Genomic DNA, 12,039 nt, shown 5'->3' with positions numbered 1-12,039 from the left:
GATGATACCCAACTCTGTCCCAGACTCTCACACATCACAAATTGACTAAAGAACTTTCTGGTTAAAAAAAATACATGAATAAAGAACAGAGGGGCATATTACCAACAAGTAGCTATATTTATCGCTAAATAGGGTTAGCGACAATTTTTTTTTTGCTGAGAATCACCGGAATTTATCGCTGAGATAACGTGCTATTAGCAATGTTTATCTCCAAAGCGATACATTTTCCGGCGATAGCGGCGAAGTGCGTGATTATCGCTGAGAATACAGCAATATTCACGCATTAGCGACAAAATGCTCTTAGCCGTGTTATCCACCTCCCATTGGATAACATGGCTAAGAACTGGTTTGAGCAGGTGTTAGTATTTGGAGATATTCGCGCTTAGCACAAATATTTCGATCGCTACGCCTGACTTGCTAATAGGCGATAGCGATGTTAGCGACTGTTTTCAGTCGCTAACTGCTTGGGTACGCCCACTTTGCATGTCATTAGCGATAAATATCGCGAACATGCAAAGCGGGCCTCAAACCGCTTGCTATCACCTAAAAGCTATCGCTAACTGCTGTTAGAGACAGTTGGCTAATAGGGCGATAGAATTATTGCCGCTTAGCGGCCAAAAACGACCACTAAAGCGGCAAAAATTCCCTATCGCCACCCTTGATAATATGCTCCAGAATGTTCCCTATCGAACTCCAAAGAGTTTCAAACTCAAGTGCAAAAATAATTTGAAGTTCTTACTTAGCTAGGGATCCCTCTCTTCCTAGTCCAGTGTGCTAGGTGTCTAGGTTTCATTATTGAATGGAGCCTAACTATGATTCTGCATGGCTTCAAACTTATAAACACCACATCCTTTCAATTGCACCTACTTAGAAATGTAAACCCTCAACCCCACGAGGACCTCAGGACACCTGCATAATCATTAGTGCCGCCCCTTATTGACAGCAGAAATGCATTGCTACTTGGCCTCCACAAATCTATGCGAGTTCCCGACAGGGCCATCCTCAAGGACCGGTTAAACTGCTCACAAAAATTCAGACCGCATCGCCGTATTTTGAGAGAACCTCTCCACCTTCATCACACACAGATCATTACAGTTCAGCTCAGTAAGCTCAGGTACCTAAATGATATGATATGAACTGCATGAAGTGAAAACCGTACATGAAATTAAAAGATACAGAAATGCTAAAACGATCAAACTCCTTTCTACCTGGCTCCAGAATTATGTAACCTTTTGACCTATGGCTCTCTCTGAACTGCTCAAGTGCACATAATTCACCCGCAAGGTGACAATGCACTGCTCAGTACGAAGCATATGCTAAATAAATAAAGAAATATAGCTAAGTCAATTAGACCCTGGTATTAAGAAGACAGCCAAACTGGTGTTTCTGGATGATGGCTTCCTATGTCTCACTACCAGGCCTTTGTCTTCATTTGCTGCTTATTTCAGCAGCACTTCTCAAAAACACCCATGAGGTGCTTCTAGAAATCATGTAGCATCGTCTTGGTTCTCATTTCTGTCCCAGTATTTAGGTTTGGGGATCCCGGTCTGCTCAGGCACACCTAACTTATGTATCATCTGCCTCATGCGTTGATATTACCCATCCTTTCCCTGTGTCTATATGGACTGGGGGTGAATGTCTGAAATGTTTCAGCACTCTGCCCACCATCTCCTTGTGTTTGCTTTGCTATATGGAGCTGATAGCAGATCAAATCACACCTTTGTGCGCCTCATGCCACAACACATGACTGACCCCCAGCTTTATTTGCGAGGGTCATCGGTCAAGGACTTTGAATACTGGAACTCTGCCATCAGGAGACTGGTGGATAGTGAGCCATTTTATAATGTTAAGACGTTCAAGACCAAGATTTAACTTTTTAACTAATTCTCACATACCTTTCCTATTTCAGTCCTAATAGCTGGAACATGTTCTTACTCCGACAGCTCCTTTAATTGCATGAATTACTTATTCATAGGGTTGAATTTGGCTACCTCATACCCTTTCCATTGAAACTACAGCTCCAAAAACTTGCTTTTGTGGCACATTTTGACTTTCATTCCATCCACTGTGTCGGCAATTTGACTTGGCAGATCAATTTTGGATTGGGTATCTAATTTCATTGTGAAACAACTGCATTTCATAATGCTATCAGACGAGTGTTAGGTTATAGGAATGTATTTGGTTTTGCAGAAGTTACTCTGGAAGGTTCTACTAGAACTGATTGCATTTAGGTTTGATTTTTAACTCCCCAAGCTGTACTCGCTGGTACTCTTTACTTTTCAGGCACATTGAAAATGTCAAGATGTTGGATAGGAAAGACCAGGAAATGTTGGGGATTTCAAAATTAGTGGGTAAGGTATGCCGCAAAATGTGATATTAACTTGTTACAGTAAATACTTCTCATTCTGAGTTTACTCTGGGAAAAATGGGAATGACAAATGGAATGCAGTGCTTAACACACAAAATCCCACATGTATTAGAGTTAAAACACACCTTTGCCTGGTAAGTTTCAGCAGGTCTGAACTTGCTCCAAATTACAACACATCCGATACGTTTTATCATTTTTCAAACAATAGTTTATTCAGGCATGAGAATGTATTCCTCACCGTGTGATCAGGGCCCAACGCTAGGAAGCTGTTCACTTTAAAAATTGCATTCTCACATGCTGGGCTTATGATGTCAACCTCTCGAGACCTCCTTTCCTTCACCTTCCCTACAGATAACTTTTTAAATCTTTTATTAAACATCTTAGCATCTGGCTTTAGGTGTCTCTCAAGACCAAATACATTTTCTCTGGGCGCAGCCCTACCACTTTACCGATGAAGCACTTTACTGGAGGACCAGTGATGATGCAGGAACTAGAACTGCACTACTCTAGCCTATGCAATTGACGAACAAATGAACAATGCTGTGTTGCACATTCTGTGGCTAGGCGTGTTTGTTCTGTGCACCTTTCTGCTCACTGCTTTGGAATTCCACCATTTCTGTACTGTCTCTGGAACAATCCTTGACAATGAAACATGTCGGCCATGCGTTACATTATGGCATGAGTATGTCATTTGGATTAAGGTATGTGTCACGGGCCTATGCCTAAAAGAGCTATTTGGTGCCCTTGCTGACACATTTTTAAAAATTAGAGAGAATGTGATCCTTACTCTCTCTTTCTCTGACGACCCGATTACACGTAGCGGCAGCAGGAGGGTTGCACAGAAGTCTAGTCTATATTGCTCATCCTTCCCCTAACCATCCTAGGCACGTTTAGCCCTGGTTGGATCTCCTACCACATTCGGAAAGTGCTGATGGTGAGGAATTGGGCCTGTTGGCAGCACCATCCAAAAAGTTCCTGGTGGCTGCTCCAGTGAGGCACTTCCTATTTGTAAAACATTTTGTTGTATTCTCCTGCTATCCAGATACCACATTTATTAATGCCATCCCTCACATTGACCCGCACATTGACCCCTCGTGTACGGGCCCTCAGTAGAGTGGGATAGGCTTGTACAGCTGGAAAGTTCCTTCATGAGCCTTATAAAAAGTTGATATTCAGATTAGAGGTTAAAAGAATGGGGTAGTATAGGTGCTAATATATATATATTCTCTAAGAGAAGTGCTACACTCTGCTAAAAGAGAAATGCACTTGTTCTTTTTGGTTTGATCGGGCAATACTTGCCTTCATTAGTTCAGCTGAATTGTGATCATCTCTCTTTGCTTGTAACTTAGCTCATCATTATCCCTTATCTAGAACCCTATTTGTTGCTATGGTTAATCAATAGAGTGATGCAGGTTCTCGACCACCGTGCACCTTGCACCATGTAGTACCCTTTGTAAAGTGATGACTGCACTTTAATCCATCAGTATAGGGATTATATGACACATATCAACTGGGTGAAACATACTCATGGTCTGAATTTAAGTTACCCGCAAAGGTCATTGATACCTCCCTGCGGAACCTATCTGAGATCTTGGGTGATTTCTTGGCGTTCATGACAGTGGAAAAATCCCCCAGGAGTGAACGCGGGTGTTCTCTGCTAACCACAGGATAAACCGGACCGGGCACATCTGCTTGAAATCCACAATTTCAGTTTTGGGCAATTTTTTGCCAATCTGATCAGATACCAGAAGTAAGTAGTCACTTCATTCGCAGTTATAATGCAGCTTGTTATTCAATGCTACTCTTTGCTTCTCCCAGAGAAACATTTGCAAGGTAGTGGCTGCGGTCTTTGGTTGATTGACCAACAAGGTCATAGCCATTAGAACAACTTTGCTCTGGTAAAAAAAATGGCGCATCCACTCTTTTGCACCATTTTACTACATACATGATAGAGAATGGGACCAAAAGATATTGCTTACTTTCATGCATTTTACATTAATGCTTTTCCTCCGTGGAGAATATGAACAGCCTGAGCTCGCTCTCTTTTTGCTGTGAATGCATAACAACGACTGGGCAAAACCTTTTTTGTCCACTTTCAAATCGTTAAAGTTAATATCTAGTTTGTCCATTTCGTTACAATGATAGCAACACAAATATGACACCTATCGGTTTTCTTTTTTTTTAATCGCAGATTGTTCATGGATCAGGGCTTTCCTCTGATAAACAACTGCAATTTATTTTCTTCATGTTTTCTCTAATGCAAAAATGTGCATGCAATAAAGGCTAGAACAAAATCTGCTTACTCGTTTAATTGTTACACCAGCAGGAAAAACTGCAAAGTTTTTCTAATCTGGCCCTAAATTAGCAATAGCCTGAAGCCATAACCACCAGGAAACAACATCTTGTAGAGCAATTAGTCAGAAAGAATGTTTATAATAGAGGCTGAAATAGGAAAATGGGATTATTAATGCTCTAAAGCAGCTTTAACTCGCCATATATCTGCGTTGGTTCCAGCAGGGAACTTGTTGAGGAACACAGAATATATGGCATGTTTTGACAGGAAAGCTGTCAAAACATGGCGTCTCCCTCAGGAGGCTGGAGCTGTCAGTTTGTTCCTGTTAGTTGGTAATTGGTTAGAGGTCATCTCTCCCCTAGGCCTTTCAGTGGCACGTTGGCTCTACAAAGTTCCCAAATCAATCAATGAAATCAGTATCTTCTACTGTGTGTTTGCTTTCGCTCGAAGGGCAAGTGAGAAACGAAAGCCCAGACAGGGGCTGCAATGGTTCAAAAACCGCGACAACAACCATGAGGCAGCAAGGAAAGGTCAGGAGAGAATTCCCACCTCACACATTGTTTGCTGCAAACTGCAAGTGCTTGTGGATAGTGTAGGACTGAACGGAAAACAGGCATTCTTTGAAAGCTGACCGTGCACTTCTCCTCTGTTCAGGTACCCACCTCTTCTAAGTGCTTTTAAATAAACTCACAATTTGGGGATATATCTTGAGAGAAGCAAACAATTCTTGTGGTCAGTGGTGGCTAGTGAGCTCCTAAATTGCTTCAGCATAAATATGTGCCTGCTCCCAAACTGAATGGAGCAACCAAGAGGTGTAAACACAACACCCCACTAGCACATCTCACTGTAGGAAGAGTAAAGGTAGGGATCATGGCCATTTTGCAGCTGGAGACATATGTAAAAACTGGGTCCAGAAGGTGCATTTTACAGCACAAATTTAACATAAATTGGTTGAAAAGGCATACATTTTGGATGGACACTCCAGAAATGTGCCAATTGAGCCTAATGTTACTAAAGATATAGGAGGCACCCTCCCTCAAATATGCGAAAGAATGATGGCGCCTTACAGCAAATTTCTGCTACAGATTGGTTACAATGCCACAGGGCTTTCAGGCACTTAAATTAAGGTACACAATTTGGCATTGTCTGTCGTTTTTCAATATGCATATTGCACCTTTCTTCACTTCTTGAATCTCGTTGACGTTTCTCATTCAATGTAGATTCTTATGCATAAGTTATATCTGAAAATGGATGGAATGGGAACAGTCAGATGTTATACCTCTGAAGAGCAGGATGGTAAATTGAAAAGTTACACGATTCTCACAGCAGACTAATGCCTCGAATTACAATGAACATATAAATCCAGACAGTGAAACTATTCTTTAGGTCATGCAGACAACAGTAGTAATAGTGTCATAATATGTTTTGTTAATTGTGCTTTCCTGTAGCACAGTGGTAGGTATCCCCTAGCATCTATAAAATAACATTTGCAATACGTCTCCCTAATTATCAATGAAATATTAGCTTTGAATTTATTTTGGAAGTTCAAAACATGTATCCACAAACATCAAATTGTCGGTTTCTAAAAATGTTTGCTGTCATATGCAAAGTTTTATTTTGGGCAAATAACTTCAATTCCCCCAAATATTAGCTGACAATTATTTGAAAAATAAAATTATGCACCAGAATGCCGGATTTTTTTTTATTGCAAATCAATATACATTTGGTTTTCAGACGTCAACTTGTACACAGGCCTCGACTATTTGCGGTCTCAAATTTGGGACATAATTGCATATTTGAGGGCTTTGTTTTTGCCGGACACTTATTGATTTCGACCCCCAATGGGTAGAAGCTGTGCATGTGCAATTGGACCCTCGGACAATCATAGCTCTACGATTTTAACTCAGCATTTTCTGTCACCTTGAAGGTTAGGGCCTATGTGGTGCTAACTTCAGTCATATGCAGGTGGGGACACTGCACAACTTCACACCTAATAAGTGAAAGTTGGAAATTATGGTATTCCTCTGTCCAAACACAATCACACATTACAACAATAATTCATTGCTCACAGTCTTTAGAAGTTTCAACAGGTGTGCCCGGAACAGGTAAGAGCGGTGGGGTGGGTGTTGAATTTGACATACAACGAGATAGGGAAAATAAAATAAATAAATAAAACCACTTACCTTGTGCTCGCTGCATCGCCAAGTGGCGATGAGGCGAGCACAAGGTAAGTGGTTTTATTTATTTATTTATTTTCCCTATCCCGTCATATGTCGACTTCCCTCACTACGCCCCTGCCCACCGCTCTAACCTGTACCAGCCGTGCTTGCTGAACAGTGAACAAATGCTCACATATTTTTGTGTATTTCTCCTCTCTGCCACCTAAAAAATGTATTACGATGAACGAGTTCTACTGAAGACTTGGAAAATGTTCCTCTCTCAGACTGTTAATATAAAGCATTGGAACTTTCTCATTATGGTAGGAATGCACATGTTGTAACTTTCATGCTAATAATACACATCTACTTTGAATGTTTAGCAGATTGAAAGGTTTTGAAACCGCAGCACCATGTCTTTAATTTGCTGATGTCGCCAAAATGTATTTCTAAGTGTATTTCATAGGAACTGCTAGGGTTGTATGAAGATTTTTGTACACAAGTGAGGTTTTGGAGAGTTCTAGATTTTCACAATTTGTAACGTTTGCAGACTGTCCTAATTTATGTATGCCATCAACTGTGTTAAATTTTCTGCATGTTACAAAATCATGTTCATCGTTCCTGTGAAATTCGTTTCCCTGTAAAAAATCGAGGAAATATAGAAAATGTAGGTAGACCTTTTCCTTGCAAGTTTACCATTTTTGAAGTCGATGCAGATTTGCAAATGGATGCAAAATGTGTTGGTGTAAGTTTCATTTATGCAACTAAATTGTGCAGAATCCCAGATTTGTATGCGAATGTGAGGAAAAGTGCAAAACTACAAACGTTTGTAACGTTGTAAAGTTTTCCATAGAATTTCATGAAAGTTGCTCGAAAGAACATCTCTGACTTTGCAATGCCCTAGTTACTGGGGATACATGTAGTATGATTATGAGAATACTCTTTCACATGATTCAGCAAAAGGTGAAACTATGCATTATAATTTTCCTACTATCATTTGCATACATTTTCACTCATCAAACTTCACTGTGCTGGAAATGTATGTGGGTTGTAGATTTTCTAGAATAATGCTTTATTCCTATAGCTACTCCTCCAGATTGCCCAAAGTACCGACAATCTACTCATAGGGATAGTCCAAATAAATCAATAGATTTTTTTAAGTTACTGGTTGAGGAACTGAAAATGTATTTGTAAAGTGCAGTTTCATCCATTGGGTTTTTTGGCGATGAGTAACAGAAGTGGGAGGCCTTCAGTTCAACAAGGATGCCTAATGTTAAACGCTGTGGATGTAGTTGGACTTGGTTTTGTTGATTCTGAAATTTTGACTCAATTCACCATGTTAGAGTTTTAATGAATCATTAAAGTAGATAAGTATATCAAATATGAGCTTACAGCTTGTGGCCTACATTACGCCCATATCTTAAAGAGGATTATCACTGTTTGCAGTTTCATTTTTAAAAAGTTGTATGAGGTATTTCTTTATAACAGCTATAGATATCAGCTTTTAGGTTCTTCACAAAAAATGTGTTTCTGCAAGTTCAGAGGGAGCTTTTTTTATCGACCAAATTATGGGTAAACATGTGAAGGCAGAAGCAAGGTAAAACGATTTTTTACCGTGGATGTCATAGAGCAGGATATTCTGGACATAACTGAGGGGCTAATCGGATAGGTAATAGTATATTTTGTACATTGACAGATTAAGGAAGAACGGAAGTGTACACTCTGGCAGCCGGATGAGTAGTTCTCATAGAAGCTTCGATCGGAGATACAAGCAGGTGTGGTTATTGGTTTGTGTTTTATGTACATGGATTACACTGTGATGAAGGGATTAACAGGCGATGTTTTGTGATTGTTTCATTTTTTCTCAGAGTTTACCCATAATTTGGTCGATACAAGGTATACATTTGCGTCAGAGGCGAGGCAGTAGCATTAAGCACATTTGCATGATCACGCATGGAGCTGGCACTGGGTTTCTGTTGATATTCAAATACTGATATCACACACTGAGGATTTGTGGAGTTGCCCCATTTGAATTCCATGTTTCATGAGCACAACAAACACCAATTGGGCACAGGCACATAGGGACCGGCTGGTCTTTCCCCCCTTTTCTCTGTTTACCTAATTATTTTTGAACTAAGAAATAACATTCTTAATTACATGTAAATATGTCTGTTACTTACAGTATTCCCCTGATGAAGGTTTATACCGAAATGTATTGGGTGTTGAAAATATCGGGGAAGTCTGCAAAAATTTAAAAGAATGGATCTTGCTTTGTGAAATTTTGTGAACCTCCATTAATTCAAAGAACTAAAGACAAGAAATAGATAATTTCATAATACTTGATTGTGATTGTGTATAATCTTATATTTTTGATCATTTTTGAGCATTTCTGTTAACATATTGATAAAACTATTGTTTATCTCTTGGACGGGTCAGTCCATACAAAGAACTAGAAATGTCTGTATAAAACTAAATATTTTGGCACCATATGGGGCTAGTGAACAGTGGGTCCCATAAAACAGTTTCTGCTTTCTTGCATATCCTATAATTGTAGCATAGGAAGTGTTGGGATGATAAAACTGTGACCATCATAAAAAAAGGAATTTCCTAATGACTTATGTGGTTGCAATTTGACTCCAAGTATTTGCATTTTTGGTGCAGTAAGGTATCATAATTTAAACAACTCAGCATCGATCAGTAATGTTGCTCAACAGCACACACATTTGGAATTGGCAGACTCAACACTAATATGGGATTATGTATGGGTCTAGTTGACCTGGAGATTGGGGAGAAAAGGACAATGGAACTTGAAAAGACTTGAAGACTAGACTGCTAAACAAACTGGTACACTTGTGCACTCTATGTCTCTTTCTTAGGTCACTTCTGGGGTGTTATGGGGTTAAGCTAGTATTTAAGGCCGGGATGCAATGTGTCACTCATTGTTGTTGCTCTCCTTTACATTCTAGTTCACACTACTTTATGCTCCCCTCAATGTTCTGAGTTTCTTCACATTCAGGATGACCTCTATTTACTTCCGTTACGGTGCTTGATGGTGTTCTTGGTACTTCAGGTATCCCATGTCATTACTAACACTTTAGCTCCTGTACCTTCTATTTGCAGGTGGCGTACTAGAGCTCATGTCTAGTATCCTGGTGTGTAGGGACCCTGCAGTGTTTTGACTGTTTGATTTGGTTTTCAATAACACAGTTGCCAGGTCCCTATGGATTCTTGAATGCTCAACTGCTTGCTTAATCACCACTCTTTTTCCATCTGTTGGGCTTTGCTCTTGTCTTTCTGGTCAGATGTAAGCTTGTGATCACAGCAACAAGAGATCCCCCAGAGCACTCAATGCATTCCTCATTGGAGTGCATACATCAACTTTCAAAATTCAGTTCTGGTCTGGCTCCTCTTTTAGATGATGTTTGAAGGCTGCTTAAAAAATCAATATAATTTACAAAGCTGGGGGCTCAGATCCAAAGAGATGGTGTACCAACTTCAAAATCCATACATGTTCCCAGCAAGCGTGCAGCACATATTCCTGACGTGTTGCTGTAGGAACTCAAACATGTCAAAGGAAATATGTCTTCCAAAGAAGAAAGACTAGAATTTCTGAGGGAGGTTTTGTGATTTTCAGACACAACCCCGTTAATGAAAAGAGTGAGGCCATAGTTGCCTTCAAGGGTGTGAAGTAAGGCAGTGATAGGTCAGACATCCCAAGCATGGGTAAGCTACCTCTGAGCACATCTCAAAAGAGAGCTTCCAAGTCAGCAAAACTGGTTGTGGTCAGTGCTTTGTTCTCATGGGTGCAAACATAGATTCATCTTGCCCTTCAATACATTAGTCTAGACTTACAGAGAGGCAGCTGAGCTGTGTACAGGGCAACTAAAGGAGACCTTCAATGCTGTGCCTCAATAGACCTGGCATCCTTGACGTGGTTTCCCCTGATGTTTTGTCTTCTCAATTTCTGTTTTTGATTGTTTGGCTTTAGGAGTCTGGGCACTTTACCACTTCTAACCAGTGCTAAAGTGCATGTGCTCTTTACTTAAAATACGATAATATTGACCTATCCACACTTGGTATACTTAATTTACTGATAAGTCCCTAGTCGCATGCACTACATGTGCCCAGAGCCTATAAATAAATTGCTATTAGTATGCCTGCAGCACTGATTGTGCCTCCTAAACTTGTCTCAGTCTAGCCACTGCACATCCTCTGTGTGCAGTTTTGAACTGGCATTTTGACCTGGCAATTAACCTACTTGCCAGGCCCAAACCCTCCTTTATATTACATATACGTCACCCCTCAGGTGGGCTATGGACAGCACATGGGCAGGGTGCAGTGTATTTAAAAAGTTGGACTTGTACTTTTAATTTTTACATGTCCTGGTAGGAAAATACTGTTAAATTGGCTTTTGACTACTGCAAGGTCTATCTCTCCCTTAGCATAACATTGCTATTGCCTTATTACTGTTTATAAGTGTAATCTCTAATTGGGAAAGATGGTACCCCCAAATTTGGTGTCTCTAGAATCGCAATTTAAAAGCACAACTTATGTTGAAGATGGGTTTTAAATTGCAATTCTGAAAATGTCACTTTTAAAAAGTTGACCTTTTCTTACTGTAACCATTTGGTGCCTTCTGCCTGTCTCTGGAATACATGTTTAGGTGGGGGACAGCTGGCATCCTGTATTCCCTCTAGACAGTCACGAACAAACGATGGACAGGTGTGACTGAGTGGCCATCTGCATGCTGATGGGTCATCCTGAGCAGGATGGGAAGGAGGAGCTGTCACTTACACCTGAAAGTGTTATGTCCTCTCCCCACACAAAGGTTTGCATACCCTCATGTAGTGAGTCTGGAGCCAGGGCAGCAAAGTCAGGGTCTTTGGCATTTCAAAAGCATCTGTTTGAAGTCTCTCCTTTCAAAGGCCCAACTGAGTATAAGTACTGGAACTCAGACACCACCAAATCAGAACAATTCTGGAACTGAGGACATTTAACAGGAAGAAGGGCTGCTGTGCTGCAAAGAGGGACTGCCATTTTTCTGACCATTTTGCTGTGTTGGCCTGTTGCCTTTTGCCTGGGAGTGAGAAGGACTGGACCTGCATCTCTACATCCCAGAACCAAAGTACATCTAAGGCTGGCTTGCCTCCTGTGTCTGAATTGTCAGGGATATCAAAGATTTCACCCTGCAACTTGCAGCTAGCACCTGCATTATGTCTGCT

This window comes from Lissotriton vulgaris, chromosome 8 (genome assembly GCF_964263255.1).
Source record: "Lissotriton vulgaris chromosome 8, aLisVul1.2, whole genome shotgun sequence".
Classification (NCBI taxonomy): domain Eukaryota; kingdom Metazoa; phylum Chordata; class Amphibia; order Caudata; family Salamandridae; genus Lissotriton; species Lissotriton vulgaris.
Note: the sequence above shows the minus strand (reverse complement) of the source record.